The sequence below is a fragment of the Arvicanthis niloticus genome, chromosome 14, assembly GCF_011762505.2.
Source record: "Arvicanthis niloticus isolate mArvNil1 chromosome 14, mArvNil1.pat.X, whole genome shotgun sequence".
Classification (NCBI taxonomy): domain Eukaryota; kingdom Metazoa; phylum Chordata; class Mammalia; order Rodentia; family Muridae; genus Arvicanthis; species Arvicanthis niloticus.
In genome coordinates, this window is record NC_047671.1 from 40,571,748 (window position 1) to 40,590,199 (window position 18,452).

An 18,452-nucleotide genomic window follows, 5' to 3' on the forward strand; every position below is an offset into this window, starting at 1 on the left:
TGAGAGTGTTTGTTGGTAGTTTATCTTTCAAGATGGAAAGGAATCACAGTGTCTCTGGAAATGAATTACCTGGACCTTGACTTGCTTGTGACTCCACGTAGTGCAGTGCACAGACTAATATTTACCTAACAACCCTGGGGCCACGTGGACAAATGCAGCAGAGGTAAGAAAACACACCAGGTGATAAGGAGCATCGTCATTTCAGTGGCCCACGGGATTATAATTATCACCAAGTTGTAGACCTTTGCATCAGTAAACCATGACGCTACCTGGGTCTCAAGCACATACTTTATTGAAACGATTTATCATTTTATTAAAGCTTCTTGCTTCCAAAATGGTTTGTAGCCCCCCCCCAAAAAAAAAAACAAAAAACAAAAAACAAAAAAACCAAAAAAAAAAAACCAACCTCAACTGTCCTAACAGCCTCATGAACAGCTAACAGCTCAGAGCTGTGTTCCCTTAATTTTAAAAGCTAAGTGATTTCTGCCACTGTGCCTGCAGAGTTATGATAGATGACAGAACGTATGGACACCGTGAGGATGGTAGGATGAAAAGATCCCTCCTTAGAACAGGTTGTCACCATATCTGAATGATACCTCTGAACCTACATCAAAGACTGCATGTGCTCCTTTTCCTCATCTGGTGCTGCCATTTCCCAGAGCAAACAAGCCCATTAGGTGGTACGTGAGCCAGCTACTTTCCCCTTACACAGTTGCCTGTATCAGTGGAAGGCGAGGCTGATAAATCATCTGCCAATTCATCTTTTAAGTCAAAGTTTAAAAGCAATAAATACCAAGCTAGAGAAACATTGACCAGAAAGGATGACATCACAGGAGTCACAAGTCTCTCTTTGTCCCTGGAAATTTTTTTGTATAATGGCCTCAGTCTTTTTGACAGACAGATTCTCATTCTCAGGGTCATGGGAGAACTCTCCACAGAAGTATAAAAGGAAGCTGTAAAACTTGTAGATATCATAGACCCTATGTCCATGTTACCACACATCCATGCCTCAGGGTCACCCTTGAGAAAAATTGGGAAGGAAATTCTTCAGTGACCCTAGAAACTCACTTTGACAAGGAAGGGCCACTCACAGTTACCATGGTTGGAAGGGTTGCCTTCAGACATCTGACAAACAGCAAGGAAACACCACTGTAAATATATTGCGGGGGGGGGGAAAAAAAGAGGCTAGCCCCATCTTTCCCAATACCTAAGTTGTTAGTGGAAACATTGAGGGGCAAAAGAAGATTCTTTGTCTCATCTTTACCAAGGTAAAGATATCCTCCTGAGAACTTTGTCAGGGAACACTATTTCCCAAGATGAGGGATTAAACCTTGTACTCCATGTTCGATTTGTGAACACACCAACAAGCCCGCATAATCAAAGACCCTCCATGTGTACATTTAAGAGCTGCCCCAAAGATCACAGACCTCAATGGAGAAACAGAGACCCAAAGACAAAGCAACGGAGGCAAAAGTGATAAGGGATGGGCTGGTCCTGAATTTAACCACACTGGGGCGTTGACCAGGAATGCTGAGGCGACCGCAGTGTCGCCCCACATCTGCCAGCTTTATCATCCCATCCCTCTTTTTCTTCTGCCAGCAAACACTCAGGTCAGCACATGGGAGTATTCTTTCTCCCACCTAATCGGTGTTAAACAGTCCTGGAGGCTCAGGAAGCCAGTTAGATTATAAACCTTTGGAGAAGATTAAATAGTCATCATGTGTTAATCGCTCTTGATGCTCTTTGGGTTTGGAAGTGGGATTCTTGGCCTTGTTCTGAAAAGTAACACATTTAGGTGTTAACGGTAAGCAGCGTTAGTTGAAATGAATGGGGATTTCTCTGGAGCCCCTTATGCTTCAGGTGTAATGCAAATAATCTGGGGGAGAAAAACAGCGTTCTCAGCCAGTGAAAGAGAAACGCAGAAGATTAAGGGAGATTCAGCCACAGTTTTGAAGAACACTTGAGGGAAGATGAGAGCAGAGTGCTCTCGAGTGAGAGAGATCCACTTCTCAACTGGGTCATTTAGTCACATATTATATGGGACAGGGTGAAGAAGGGCACTTTACTGGACCAAGGGGTCTGGCGAGAGTCTTCCAGAAACATTAAGTAAAGTTGAGTTAGTTATGAAGTGCAAGGTACCCATGACTTAAAAGATTGCAGCTATTGTCATAGCAGTAAAACCTGTCCTCTCTCCATCATACTTGGAAATGACTGACATCACCTTGAAAGAGGAAAAGCTACTATTTCCTGAGACTGGAGTGGGGGTAGGGTGGGGCCTTCAACTCTTGTGTTTCAGTTTTTAAAGTATGTTTACAGTCTGTCATACTGCACATACTGAATCTCGGTGTTATCATCCGAAAATAAGTGTCTCCAAAATGCCAAAAACAAGCAAGCAAGCAAGCAACCAACCAACCAAAAACAGAGAAGGTTCAAGGGTTCGAGAATATGCTGATACAATGGCCTCTGATAGTCAAGAAAGTGGAGACAGCCTAGGGTTAAGTAGAGGCAGTGGCATAGTGAGTGACTGCACAGAAGAGGGACAGATTGTTCTTCCTTTCTTCATCGCAGACACTTCCTGCTTCTCAAGCTTGATGGAAGGACAGCTTTATTCAGCTTTATTCAGTGTTTAAAGTGATGAGGGCACCACACTTTCAGCGCCGATTGAGGACTTTCCAAAAACTTCATCTTCAAAGAAATCCAGACTTTTGGTATCCCAGAACATAGTATTTGACTTTTGTCCTGTTAGTTTATTTGGTGCAACAGATGTATGCACTCATGGTGCTTTTAAATTCTATGTAGTAGAAAGTTTTGGAGGAGGAGGCAAATGTTTTCTGGATGCTTTTAATGAAAGATAAAAGGACAGGAAGGGTTGCTGTAAAGGGGGTATTAAAATTATGTGTCTATGCGTATATGTAGAGAACTTGGAGATAGTTCTCATGGGAAGAAGCACAGCAGAGGGATAAAGAGAAGAATGGTCTGGAGGCCCTTTGGAAGGAATTTACTCCCTAATGTGATGAGATATTTTGTTTTTAAGAACACCCCAACATCGATCTGCTTTGGTAGCAGACTTGAGTGGATGAGCCGCACGATCCGATTAGTAGATAGCACCTGAAAAATAATACAATAATTATCTCACACTTCTCTATCCAAACTCTTTGGGGCTGGAGAGGCTCAGTGATTAAAAGCACTGGCTGTTCTTCCAGAGGACCAAGGTTCCATTCCCAACATCCACATGGTGATTCATCTGTAACTCCAGTTCCAGAGGATCTTGTGGCCACTAAGCATTCGTGTGATTCAAAGACATATATGCAAGCAAAAAAAACTTCATATACATGAAATAAAAATTAATTTAAAAAAATTCTGCATTGCTTACTGTATGTCCATTGAAAAGAAAGTAGAGAGACTTCATCAGTGGTTCCCCAAGAAAACAGAGCAACTTACCCTAATGGTTCCCCAAGAGTTAGGTGCAGAAACCTCGGAAAACAAAGAAGAAAATGAGCGGGGAGTTTCCAGTACTTTTGCCAAGGCAGGATTTGATTTGCCGTTCTGCTAAGATTTCCTGACTGAATTTAAAAAAAAAAAAAAAAAAAAAAAAGGCATCTTCAGTAACTTTAGGGTTTTTTGTTATTCTGGTATCCATTCATATGTAAAGTGTGTCTAAGTTACCCCTAACTGTTAATTAGTGTTTGAACCGGTATTGGTAATAATGCAAGCAAGTTTAGCACTGACAGACCGAACCTGTATGGGTGGCCTCTTAGTTCTGAAACATGAGTAATAATTAACCCTCTCCTTTGTCCCATTTGTGTAGCATGGCTCCCTTTGAGAACATTGGTTTCACATGTCACTGGGTATTAACAGTCATCAATATCATCATAATAATAATAGTAATAAATTTCATGATTCCACCCCATTCAAAACTAATACATTAAGTTTAGGCAAAGACCAAAACCTTTCAATATTAACATGAAGCTACCAGATTTTGGATATTTACTGCACTAGGGCATATTGCCTATCACCAGCTTGTAATCTATGTAGCAAGGACAGCATGTGGTTCAGCTGGTTGCCTTCCCCGCCCCCCATCTCCACCGCTTCACTGCTGATCCTCATAAATATTATCAAGCGCTTGCAGCCTGAGAAAGATGTGATCCAGGTCTGACTCCTGAATTTTGCCCCAAATAATATCAAATAAGACAGAACAATCTGCCCTGTAAGTGGTTTATGTTGTCATCTTAATATTATTGTGATTGAGAATTTTATTGTCTTGGGATGGATTGAGAGCTTTGACATGAGTTCAGTGCCGGTAATGGGAAATGCTATTTACACAAGACTCTTTCCTGACCGCTTTCAACCATGTGTAGAAATACACTATCATCTAAACGCCCAACGATGCTGATCTGAAGTAGAAATTGTTGGCAGGTATTGGTGCCAGTCAGATGAGAATGAACTGTCAAGAAATATACAAGTGAAAATGATAACATAGGCCATTAATTCTCATTCTCTCTCTCTCTCCTCCCCCCACTTCTTTTCTTCCCCACTCCCCCACCTCTCTCCTACATGGTGCATGTATACAATGCCAATCCATTAGAATTACAAAGCATGGCTGATATAGAGACAAACACGGAGCCTTGGGAGTAGACAAAGTTCTAAAACACACCCATGATCTTGCCAACTTTACACACATCCTGCATCTTTCCATAGCAGGGTTCATGTCAAGTGTCATGTGAAGGAGTTGGTTTCTTTGATATTTGAGTGTGACAAGGGCCAGGTCCCCCAGGAAGAGTGATACAGTGAAAACCATAGGCTTTTCTGTGAACACCCAAAGCAGGAGGGCATGGGGTAGGGTGGGGGAAGCCTTATAATGAGGTAGATAGAAATGACACTGAGGCTTGGCCAGAAAGCAGCCTCTGGCCACCTGCTTCAGGACATAGTTGTAATGATGGCAGAGTTAACTGTGACTGAAAGGCACCATGATAATTCACTCACTTACTTTAAAGGAAGTATTTGAAATTACTTTCAATCAAGAGCATGGTGACACAATTTTTCCAATGACAACATGACTGTTTTAGGGTTACAATAACTACAGGCTTTGAACACAGGGAGTATTTGAATCCTGTGTCATTATGTAAAGAAAATAGATCAACCATAAACAGAACCCCTTTAACTTAGCCAAGATGTTAAAGTGCAAAAAGAATTTTTACAGAAGTTATCTGGTGAATGGGACAAAGTGAACTTGTAAAGAAAAGGACGAATAACATTAAGAAAACAACAGCAAAAAAGAACAGGGCCAGTAGGCTCTATGTTTTAATCCACAAACTAAAATTGAGCCAGACAAAGTCATATATTGCTTTCTGTTGGTTTAAGATACATTAAGAATGACTGCAGCATCTGAAAACCTAAATGATTACAATCATATATAAAAATCAAGTGGTTCATGTTCAGACCAGGAGTAAAATAATAACTGAGTGTAAAGTGTCTGGATTGCAAGAATTCTGGGAAATAATTTATCTGAGCATCTGCCACTGGTGTTAACCTTTCCAGGGGGTGAATATTAAGAAGGAAATCTATCTATCTTTTGACAGTGTGTGTGTGTGTGTGTGTGTGTGTGTGTGTGTCTTGAGGGGACTTAATTGGGTACAAATGAAAGAAAGAGTGCACATGTCAGTGTGAGAGCAATTGTTGAAATGCATTACAGTAAGGTACAAGGTCACCAGGCTGGACTCCCAGGAGCCTCTCTCTGGAGAGTCAGCCTGGCACAAGGGAACAGCCCTGCACACCATTTCACACAGCTGCAGCAGCACGAGACCTCTCCTTTCATGCCTCTCAATGATTTGTTTTGTTCTCAGATTGCAAAACAGGACAACGGCTTTCAAAGCATGTCATGTTATGTGCACACTCAACAGTCTATAGAGCTTTAATTACCTTAGATTTAGGAATATGCGACATTTTAGGAGGAACACGATAAAAACAAAACAAAAACTGCAAGAGCAACTTAACTATTGCCTCCAGCTTTAGGAGGCAGGACCACAGTGCGAAGCTTCACATTGAAGACCTTGAGAAGACTTAGCTCCTGCCAGAAATAGTGATGCACGTCTTTGATCTCAGCACTTGGGAGGCTGATGCAGGTGGATCTTGTGATTTTGAGGCCAGCTTGGTCTACATAGTGAGTTTCAGGACAACTAGTGTTACATAGTGAGACTATGGCTCCAAAAAAAAACCCAAAAAAACAAAAAACAAACAAACAAACAAAAAACAAAAACAAAAAAACCCCAAACAAACAACAACAAAGAGAGTTTGGAAAAAGGAAAAAATGCTATTTCTTGACACTTCCCAAGATGGAGGCCTGGTGCTGTTGTACATATGGAAAGGGGTGGAGAAGTAGAGGTATTCAAAACTGACTGATCTATAATGTAGAGTTTGCAGAACACAAAATACCTTGTTAAGCTGTTATTAGCAACTTCCAGTGCAAACTATGGCCAACAAACTCCAAGTACTGACAATAAACTATATTGTTGAACAAACATGCAAAGGAAAAAAAAAAAAACCTTCAGAAAGTATATAAGAATTGGCATGCTTATGTGTGTCAGTCATGTGGGATAAATTTGGAATGCTACAGGGTAAGGAAGTTGGAGTGATAGTTATGTCGGACCTGATCTATGCTTACTTACTTATATTATGAGAAGAAGAACATGCATTAAGTATATCCTTTGTATATGGAAAACAGCCACATAAAAATAGAGAGTAAGTAAATAAATGAGGTAGCAGTTATTGTTGAAATAAAAGCCACAGCTTGTGACTGGGAATGTAGCTTAGTTTGTAGGGTGCCTGCCTGTTATTCTTGAGGCCCTGGGCTACATGACTAGCAGTGTGTAAACTTCCCAGAAGGCTGTCTGTACATGTGCAGTTTTGATGCCAGCACAATTCAGGGCATTGCCTCTTGGCCATCCACATTAATACTTCAGGATGCCCGAATACCAGTCATCAGGGGGGGAAATGTAGAATGTTCAGCAACAAATTATTTTGAGGAAGACAATGATGCTTTTAAAGGATCAATGAACCCTATTACTAATATTGGAAAAAATGAAGACCAACCATTGAGCCTATTTAGCTGGAGGAGAGGCATGGTATTCAAGTCTGAGGGCAGCTGATAATTGCTCACACTAAGTATTTGGCCCATGTTTTCAAGGGCAGCTAAAGCCATTAAACCTCTGGCTTGGGTGACCTGCCTACATCTATCTATCCCTCGTATGTCGACTTTCATATGCCTCTGTAGTTATGCCCTATGTATTTCCCATTACCGTGTTCCTCCCTCCTGCCTCCCTCCCTTCCCCTCTCTTTTCAATGCCTGAGATAAAAATAGCACTTCCCCTTTTAATAGCCACAAGCTGGATAAGCAACACTTATATGATACCCACAGTTTATCTTGGTAGCTGTTCTAAAGGCATATGTTACTCTTAGCCCCGTTTTTGAGTCAAGACACTTGAGATTTGGAACGAATAAAGGAATTTTCCCTGAAGTCACTACTAGAAAATAACAAACCCAAGAGCCTCAAGTCACTAGTCCCGGTCCCTAAGCTGGTGACAAGGTCTCCATGGAGCCTTTCACACTGCTTCAGGTGTAAAGTGGGTAAAAGGGCCATGGCATTCCCAGTAAAAAGGGGGGGGGGGAGGGTAAAGATATTGTTTGTTTATGAAATATGCAGGTTCCTTTGGGTGAATTTTTTAACTCCTCTGGAAGAACAGGCTTGTCCTATGACTGAGGCACTAACTACCCTTGTTCTGTAGTTCATCCTGGCCCTAACCTTCCTGGGAATACATTTTATATTAGTGTTTCTATTAGTATTATTTTTTTGTGAAAATGTTCTTCCCCATGGATAGGCATGCGTGCATATGTGTCTATGCTCTCGTGTTTGTGTGACTGCTGCCTGCAGACACTCACCTTCTAACTGCTGGCTAGGTAGGTAGGTGTCCCTCACACTGGCCTACTCTTGCGATGGACTTCATTCTCAGGAATGCCTATTTTCTTTGTCCACACATGCTAATACACTGTCCATCTCGCCTCTCCTAATAGCCCATGAGTCTTGAACTTGGAGCCAGCAAAGTACTGCCTTTGTAAAGCACAAAAGAACACCAGTTCAGTGTTTTTTTGTTTTTTTTTTTTAAATCACACGAGGTCTGAATAAAAAGCTTTTCTACTATTCAGAGGCCACTCGCATTGTGCAGCTGCCCCTGGACTGCTGAGAACATCTCAAGGCTGACAATGGAGTACCTGACTGAGCCTCTGCTCGCAGGACTTATTCAGGAGCCCCAAGCCTGGGACCAGTGCCAGCGTGCTCTGGGGAAGATTGAGGCCCTTTTCTTGGTCAGCCCCTGATAAGCATATTGGAGTTTGTTGTAGCTGTTGTTTGTTGTTTGCCTGCCAGTGAGGGTTCTACAATCTTATTGCAGGGCTGTCTTCCCAGCAGGCTGGCTCTCAGCGTAGGTTTTGTTCCTGGTTTGGTCCCACCTCTGAGAAATGTACAGCGAGACTTGGGTCATAGTCCACTCTCAGTGAGCAATACATCACCGTGTGGACTAAATTCCCATGACTCTGGCTCCGCAGGACAATGTCTCTTTCTTCACCAAGCTGATGGTAAATATCTGGTCAGTCTCATCTATTTAAAACCAGCCAAGCAGGAATCCTGATGCTGGCAAGTGGATTCTTTTATTTGTTTGTAAGTAAACAGCGGACTCAGCTCTTCCTAACTAAAATTGAATTCCAATCAGTCTTAATATAATACCAGAGGACTAATTCATCTTCAGTAGCTAGGAGGGACAAGGGTACACTGAGGCAGGTTTACTGTTTCTGGCTGCTGTTTCACACCTATGCCGAATACCTTGTCTTCATGACTGATGACCCTGTGGGAAGAAAATCATGTTCCTGGCTTACAGGATTGGGCAGATCAAAACCAGGTGGGCATCTTTGTTTGAAATCATTCCGTTCTTGGAAAATACAATTGGATTGAAAAACCTGAGGGTTGGCATTTAAACATTTGTAGATTAACTAAAGGGTCGTGCAAAATGACTAGCCTATATTCTTGCTCTACAATGACCCCCCCGGGTTTCTGAGTAGTCTCTGTAAGTGGAAATCTGGTGCTGAAAACCAGATTGAGTGAGTAGGACTGATATGTTTTACAAATTATGTTGATCACAAACTCTGTACTTATGGTTATACACTGGTGTGTTTAGAAGCTTGGCTGCCTGGCATATCTGAGGCCCCAGGTTCAACCTGCAGAAACACAAAGATTAATTAATTAATTAGTAAATGCTAATAGATGTTGAATGGAGCTATGTAGTCCCAAGAGCTGGGGTCCAGCTGGTATTATGGGGTGTGTTAGTACCCCATGGAATGAATAGCATGTAAACAATGTTGCTTTGAGGCTTCCTGTGAATCTGAGCACGTAGGCTGTGACCCCTTCAAGTTGAATTTCGCCCTCTTCCCTGCTATCTAATATTTAATCCATCAACCTTTCCACCTGTATTTCTTTTTTTCCTTTTATTGGAAATAGATTCTTTTTCTCACATAATATATCCTGATTATGGTTTCCCCTCCCTCTATCTCTCCTGGTAACAACCCCCCACCCTCTATTTTCCCTCCCAGCTTGATCCACCTGCTCTCTGTCTCTCATTAGAAAAGAACATTGGCTGTATTTCTTGCTGGAGACAAATTCAAAATAATATTACTTTTATCCCGGTGTCAAAACCCAAAGATCCCACGCCTTCCCTCTGCTTCTCTGCTTGCTCAGATGGACACAATACCCTCCTGTGCCAGCGTGCATTTTCTGTTTCTGTTCATTATCCCCCAAATACTTTCTGTCCTTAGCCCCTAACCAGCAGTGAAGCCGATTGGTGCTACAGTTCTAGTTATGTTCTCCGCCCAGCTTGCCTGTGTCCTCACTAGAGCAGTGAGTGACCTTATTGCTTGTTTTACCACTTTCTGGTACCCCATGTCTTCCTCTGCAGGTTTCTGTGCCGCTCGATCCTTCAACCTTTAAGTTCCACCTTCCCTCTAGTGACACAAGAGCTTGCTCCTCCTGTGTTCTCCTTATGTTAATGCTTTTCTTGCCTAGGCTGAGTGGCTTGGTTTACATACATGCATACGTACATACTTACGTGCGTGCATGTGTGTGTTTGTGCATGTATATATGTATACTTGGGTCACTAAGTGCCCTTTCTCATATTTCAATTGCCAGAAAGCTTACTATGTGAATTTCTTCCATTGTGTTTCCTTAAGTAGAATTTTTGCAGTTCTAGAAAAGCCTTGTATAGTAATGGAATAAAGTCTTCACCTTTTCATTTGTAAATTCAGTAGCAATGTCCCTGACACAGACCTTAGCACATGGGTTCACAGTCTGGAGGATATCCATGTTAATTCAGTGAATATGTATGTAAGGACACTTATGTTTACAGCCGATCCTTACTTGTGAAGGGAGAGACTGCATTAAAGAGAGTACTGTGTTGAGGAAGGTGAGCTGAGATCATCTCCAGGCCAGAGGGAGCTCTTAGTTCTAAGCTCAAAAAGCAGTTAGTTGACTGGAAGTTACACAAAAAGGCCCAGCTCCTGGAAATGGAGTGGCTGGGCTGGGAGCTGCACCGGATATCTGCCCATTGTTCTCTGTGCTTTGGGAAGCACTGATAAGGCCGGATTGACACTGGGTACAAGTGATGTTAAGCAAAACAAAATGGTGGCATCGATCTGAGCAGAGAGAAGGAATGCTAGTTGAATTTGGGAAGAAACAACAAGCCTTGGATCTTGTGGCTAGTCTTTGATGGTGGGTGCTTGTGGCCCCGGGGGAGGTTACTGTGGAGAGAGACTCACTTCTGAGTGGATGGGTGGATGCACTGTAAATTCTGTTCGTGGCCCAGCCATTTGGCCTTCTACTCAAAGAAAAGATAGAAGGAAAAGAAATAGACATGTTTATAGAAATGTCTGTGAACTAGAAGATGATGCCACCAGAGAAAGGGCGAGGGGGAAGGAGAGCCCTGCTGGAGAGGATGAAACCCAAGGCAGGCTTAACTGAGTGATGCAGGGCAGCCTGGGAGTCAAGGGCATACTGCCAGGAGGCAGACAGGAGAGGGAGTGCAGGTTCTTTCTGCCTATTGTTTGGCCTTAGAGTACTGCTACCAGGGGCAAGAGGCTTTGAGACTTAAGAAAACAAAACAAAAACAAAACAACTCAGAATCCTAAACTGCCCCAGGGACTGCTTTCTAGCAAGAGGAAGGTCTGATGAGCAGTTAGCAGCTTTTCTACATTCGTTTTTTTCTGCCTTTCAAAACAGCTCTGTACATTTCTCTGCCGCGCCTCTACCTCACTCCAGAGAAAAGTGTTCTGATATATTTTGGAAAGATTTTTCAATAATGAGGGCTTTCTAAATAACTTTCAGTTTCTCCAAGAAATCAGTCAGCCAGAATGCCCTTCCCCCAAGAATTCCAGTTAGTCAAAGTTTTACTGAAACATGTCAGCACTGAAAAATGCAGAAGGCAGCTAAGTACGTCCAATAAAAAAGTCGTAAGAAATTTCACCTCTGCGCAAGAGCAACAGTGTCTGGCTCTTCAGCTGCCAGGCATTTCAAACACGCCATATCAGATGCACAGGAGCCCACTGACTCAAAAAAGAAACACAAAGGGAAGCCATGGCTCCTCGAAGAAAGGCCAACTCTTCCCAGGGATTCCAGGACACATGTGCTTGTGTTCTATAGAACAACCCACAATGTTAACTTGGAAATTACCCATTAGCTTCGAATAGCTGTAAAAATCTTTCTATTCACTTACTTATCAGCGTGTGTGGAGACGGGTGTGTGTGTGGAGGTCAGAGGACAACTCTGGGCAGTTGATTTCCTCCTTCCACCTTTATGTGGGTTCCAGGAGTTGAACTTAGGTCAGGGTACTGCACAGCAAGACCTTTCACCTGCTAAGCTATTTTACTAACTTTGAATGGTTTAGAAGTGAATGATTAAACAGTCGTGAGTAAATGGCCAAAGCGCTACCAAATAAATGCACTCCAGGATTTATTTAAAAACAGTCCTGTAATAGCATGTACAGTGCACACACACAGAGCCAAGATCAGGTGTGTTTGTGAGCAGTTGGCAGAGGGTGTGGAGGAACCTGATCCTGCCCGTCGTAAATTATGGAGCGTTTACACCTGTCAACTCTGTCTGGGTCCCTGCTAATGATACCTTAACAACTGGCCAGGGTGACACAACACAAAGGGCCATCCTTTTCAAGCTCTGTGATGTGGGTGAGGACTTTGCCACCAGGTTCCGGTGGTTTTAGAAAAGAGGCTTGCCTCTTGGAGATGCACAGGTCAAAGGGAAGGTCCTCACACAAAGGCCTTTGAACTGGGCTCAGGTTAAAGTATTGGAAGGAACCAAAGGTCCATAAAGGAACAATCAGGGAAAAATAAAAAGAGAGAGAGAGAGAGAGAGAGAGAGAGAGAGAGAGAGAGAGAGAGAGAGCAATGTTTACAACTTGGGTGTGCAGCCACTGAATCATGTTCCACTGGCCCACAAAATAGTGTGAACATGGAGGGGTATATGTGTGCATAGGCATATGTACACACATGGAGGCTGGAGGTAGATGACAGGTGTCATCTTTGTTTTCTGTCTTTCGGGTTTTGAGACAGGGTCTCTCAGTGAAACAGAAGTTCCTCTGTTCAGGAACACAGTTCACGGATGCAAAGCATCCTTTATGGGCACACCACCACACCCAACTTTCTTATTAAGTGAGGGTTCTGGGGACTTGAACTCAGGTCCTCATGCTTGTATAGCAGACACGTTACTGACTGAGCTATCTGTCTCTACAGCACTTAAGGTTTTCTCTCCCACCCCTCTTCCCATTTATACCTTCCCCCACCTCTAGCACAACGCCCTGTACAGATGAATACGTGGCAACTAAGTGGCACGTATTAAATGTTTAGTGAATTAAAGATCAGAGAAACGGCTATAGGCAAATGGAGAGTACACATAGCAGTTAGGAATGTACGCTTTGGAGCCAGCCTGGCCAGGTCTAAACCCCTGATCCCCACTGACTAGTTAGTGTGTGGCCTTGGGGAGTCTCCTCACCCGTAAAGCGGGGTTAATAACAGCTTGCACCCGAAGGTGTTGTGAGGATGAAATGACTGACTCATTACATATCAACAGCCTGGTCAGTCTGACACCCGGTAAACCTACAAAAACACTGTTCTGCAAGAATAAATCGCTCTGAGCAGAGAACTCACTTATGAAAACAGGCTACACAAAGGCAAGCAGGTACTTTTAGTCATTGATTCACGAAAGACAAGCAGCCCGTGCTTGTCCAATAGTCTCTTCTTAAGCTATAAACTTTGTAAACATGGGCTTTCAGCATTCAGAATCCAAATGAAATTATACATAATCTTACTTTTTTTTAATTAAAAAAAAGTCTAGTATAAATCTTTAACAGCAAAAAGCTAATTTTTCTAAAATATTTTTCCCTTTTGAAGGAAAAAAGAAATGCTTAGTAGAGTCTGTTTCCTTTTTGGAAATAAATTCACATCTGGGACGCCAAATTTCAATCTTAATGCAGTGCTGAACAGCTGAGTTATAATTTGTTAACCTCCTGGAACGCACAGACTTCTGATGGGAACGTGGGAAAGAGCACTTATCTTTTCAGTTCAATGAAAACGGAGCCCACGGTCATTTAGAGAACCTAGAGAAAAAATTCATTCTTAAAAATTAAGACCATGTGTGATAGGGTGTGTCCACAGAGCTACAACCCTGGATTCCAGGAGCTTCCCCTGTAGTCAGAGTTGTCTGTCTTTTACCAGTGATCAGACACATTAGTAATTCATATATTGGTACATGAATAATGTAAACGGTGGTCATTTAAACACGTTTACAATATTTGGCTCAAATAGATGTACCTGCAGCCACAGGGAATGCCTTCTGACTTGGGAAACAAAATGCTGCACTTGAAAAAAACAGAGAGAAGATGGAATTCAAAACTGCTCCCTTTAATGGGAAATTTTCATCCACACAACAACATACTTCTTATAAGTAGCTGTAAGTCTTAATATACAAAAATAACGTATTGAAATAGAAAAATTATCCTTATTCACACAGCAGGCATTCTTCATTCACCCTGGCTAGATTCTGTTTGGTTCTTCTGGTTTTGTTAGGGCCAAAGGTTAAGGATACCCTCAGAGACAGGGAAGACCCACCCCAGACCATCAGTGTCTTGGCTTATTAAGTTATGCCAATTTCCCAACCAAAGTCCATTAGTTAATTTAACATAGTCAGAGAAAAACTCATTTGTCTCCTTCACTGTGTTTCACAAAGTGACACCTGAGCACCACTGTCTAGTGGAGGGGGACAGTAAAATCCACCCCCCTCCCCTCCACTCCCCATCCCCGGGCACAGCCATTCACAGCCCTGTGAGGACGCATTGTAATTACTGAACCACAGCAGTCCCCACAGCCCATTGGGGATCTATGAAGTAGCTATGCCATGAAGCACAGTTTTGTACAGCTTTGATCAGGACTTAGGCAACTGCTGTTTGCATTTGGGGAACTGGGAATGCAGAGTTGGGTTTTCAGCTGGGCGGAGAGGATCAAGGACTGTTCAAATGCTGACCCTTCTGCCTATCTCAGGCTCATTAGCTGAGCGGACATCTGAGCCTCGTCTGTTTCAATGCCGACCCCGTCCTCGGTTTCATCCTGATAATGCACCCGGGCTGGCTTTCCTGAAGTTCAGCTGCTTCTGCACTATCAGCTTGGTATTAAATGTACACCAGAGTTGGGCTGGCAAGAGGGACTCAGGTCTGTATGGTTGCACCTCCTTTCAGGAGAGTCTTCTCCCAAACATTATGTCTGTAGGTGTAAGAGATGATAGCAAGAGGTTTGCTAAAAGCTTGTTAGCCACTTTGGATTTCAAAGGATTTCCATGGAAGTAGGGGAGTCCTGCTTCCTGTTAATCACTTAAGAATATTATGTAGCCATTAAGGAGATGAGACAAGGAAGAGGCAGCAAAAGAAAGGCTTCACATTTGTTGATTGCATGGTTAACTCTAGTGAGGCTGAAGTACTGGAAATTGCTTTACAACCAGATCCACTTAACTGATAAGGCCTAAAGGAAACCTTATCTATACAGCTTAATCCCCCCCCCCCCCCCATAGGGAGGACCTGGCGATGAAAGAGAAACCAGCATTGCCCTGCCCCCATCTCTCTCTTTTTAACCTGCATGTTAGTTCTCTTTGGTTTTTATTAACGTTTAAAATTAATGACAGAAGCCAGGCGGTGACACACGCCTTTAATCCCCGGCACCCAGGAGGTCGAGGCAGGCAGACCACTGTGAGTTCAAGATCAGCCTGATCTACGAAGCCAGTTCTAGGACAGCCAGAGACACACAAAGAAAATCTGTCTTGAAAAACAAAACAAACAAACAACAAAACAGCAACAAACAAAAAAAATGGTGGCAGAATTTATTATGACATTTTCTCTTTTTTTTGCAGAAAATGTGTTTTTAAAGAATGTATGTTATGATGGGATCCTGCGTACATTTCTGTGTTGCAGACATATACGGAGCCCTCAGAGGCCAGAAAAGGCACGGGGGCTGGAAGGGGTTGCAAGCCACCACGTGGGTGCTGGGACCTAAGCCCAGCTCCCAGCAAACAAATGCTGTAAACAGCTGAGACATCGCTTCAGCCCCTCAGATGATATTTTCATATATATGTACAAGGGATGCTTCTCCCATGACTTCCTTCCCTCTCCCCCTCCCTTCCTCAGTACCCTTCTTTCTCCCAAATAATCTTTTCTGCCCGCCCCACTCCCAATACAGGGAGCGGGGATAGATTCCAAATGTGAGAGAAAAATATGCTTTTCCCTTTCCGCCCACTATAGACCCCTTCCTCTCTCCACACATTCCTCCTGCATTTATATCACACACACACACACACACACACACACACACACACACACACGATGTATTCTACATGTGAGAGAAACACATGGTCTTTTTTTTATGAGTCTGACTTTTGCTTAATGTGATAATATCCACTTCTGTTTACTTTCCTGCAGATGGGAAAATTTCATTTTTCCTTTATGATGGGAACAAAACATTGAATATTTAACATTCATCTGTTGGTGGACAGCTAGGCTGGTTCCATAGCTAGGTTTTTGTGATTTTTTTTTTTTTGTTGTTGTTGTTGTTGTTATGATAAACATGGGTTTGCAGGCATCTCTGTCACTTTGAGTACTTTGGAAATACGCCCAGGAGCGATGTACCTGGATCATATGGTAGATCTATTTCCAGCCTTTTGAGAAACCTCTACCTTGATTTCTAGAGTGGCTGCACCCGTGTGCGTTCCCCAGCAGCTTGGGGCCCCTTTCCTCTACATTTGTTCGTCTTTGAATAAGTGTCTGCTTCATGCCTTTTAGACTTGAAAGTTACTAAATCAGTGGCCCCTGACTTGGGCTTTTCATTCATTAGACAGGTTCGTATCCTCAAGTCTGAGCTGCTTGTCTGCTACAATTCTATCCCGTCTGTGGTCTTGTGCAGCACTGGTTGAATCCTAACAAAAGATTCTGACTTATTTTCACACCGTGCTGTGCATGAACTCTGACAGCCTGAGACTAGTAATAAGCCTTTGCTAGAACTGACTGATTCGACTAGAAAAAAACAAAACTATTGTCAAGTCACCAAAAAAAGGAAAAAAAAAAAAAAAAAGCATTAGGAAATGTGTTTCTGTAAATTGAGGCTAGAAGTGTGTGGAGCTAGCCTTGGCTCACATCCGCTTTCAGGATGGACAGATGTCGCCCTGAGCCTCCCTTACACTTTCTCATCTTTTCATTGCTGGCCGGGCTAAGGCCACTTTCTGAGAGCATCTTGAATTACATAAATTAACTAATTACTAGTTGTATGTGTGTGTTCAAGCATGTGGCAGTGTCACGTGACATGGGCCTGGGGTGACCTTTCAGAGGAAGGGTTTCCCTCTCCTGCCATGTGAGAGCAGGTAACGAACTCAGGTTGTTGGGCTTGGTAAGTGGCACTGAGCCACCTTGCTGGCCCACTTTCTGAAAGCATTTGTTTCAGCAATGCTTCCCTATGTGCAGGGGGTGTGTGTGTGGGAAGTCCATGTATTTTCACTGAAGCATTAGAAATAGTTTGTTTTATCATCATCATCATCATCATCATCATCACCAGCATCATCATCACCAGCATCATTATCACCAGCATCTTCACCATTATCACCACGGCCATCATCATCATTAATATTTTAAAGCAAGCCTAAATCAGTTTGTTTAATTTGACAGTGCTTATCTTTTGGCCATGTTCAGTTTTCCTTATCCAGCACCAATGTTACATAGCCCTTGCTGGCCTGGCTCTATAGACCAGACTGGCCTCAGCCTCCTACAGATCCCCTTATCTCTCTTCCCTAGTGCTGGGATTCCAGGGGTGTGCCACTCCACCAGGCAACTGCCTTTGTTGTTGTTGTTTTTTAAGTTCAGATAAACAGATGTTTAATGTTAGGTCTGACTGACAGTAATTACCTTCTTCTTGAATTTATATTTTGCTGGTAGTAGCTTTGGTGACAGTGTTAACTCCATTGTCAGGAGTAGATAAAATAAATATCATCTTCTCACACTCCAGGGATTCTGGGCCAGCTACATCTCTCTCTGTTCTTTTATTGTCCATATAATTGAATAATATATCTACTCTAATGCAATAATAAGGTCACAGATTTAATAATATAGAACTTGGGAATACAAAATTTACTTTTCTCAAAATAAAAATCCTATTTTTTTTTCTGTGATGGGCCTAATACCCACTCAGCTAGAGTTGCAGTGATGTAATGAGGTCAGGGACCCCATCGACTACTGAGGTGTGTTACTTTAAGAATCCTAACATCTTACATTTCATCAGCTTGTGTTTTTGAGGACAAAGACAGACATCACTTATCAGTGTGCTGAGTTACCAGGGTTTGCGCAAGCCGTCGGACTTTAAAATGAAAAATCTAGTGCAGTCAAAAGAACCACTTACTTCAAGAACACCATCTTATATGAAGTCAACCGCAAGTTGACCTAAGCCGTTATAGAAAAATTTAGAGCATAACACATACAGAGTTTTCCTTGTGTATTCTATATGTGCATAGACTCTGTTTTGCAGTGTGTTATTAGCACATCCGTCCCCTCCAGGAGTTACAAATCCTCTGAGGACAGGGATTGTGTGTGGCCCTGTTCATTGCTCCGTTTATTTACACACCAAGCATTTGTGAGCCCTCCCCCCCCCAAGTTCAGCCTCTAGTGGTGTGGACAGATTAGTAAACAATAGCATCCATTTGATGACTGCGATCGAGCATGCTCAGGTACTGTGGAACCATGAAAAGGAAGCTAGCAATTAGTTATCAGTGGGAGTCAGGGAGGACTTCACAGAAGAGGCTATGTTGGGGGAAGTCTTAAGGGAGG

General features: G+C 42.7%; 1 protein-coding gene across 5 annotated transcripts in view; it reads left to right on the forward strand.

The window, feature by feature from the left end:
* The window catches only part of Sema6a (semaphorin 6A), a 120,396-nt gene that overhangs the window by 26,920 nt on the left and 75,024 nt on the right, over positions 1-18,452 (forward strand). The window contains exon 1 of one of the 5 annotated variants that reach the window (XM_076912664.1): positions 8,573-8,628. The exons of 3 other annotated variants lie outside the window; for them this stretch is intronic. The gene's annotated coding sequence lies outside the window, so the exon portion shown is untranslated. Of the gene's footprint in view, positions 1-8,572; positions 8,711-18,452 lie in introns of those variants that run through there. One more of the 5 variants, XM_076912663.1, reaches the window with a different exon arrangement.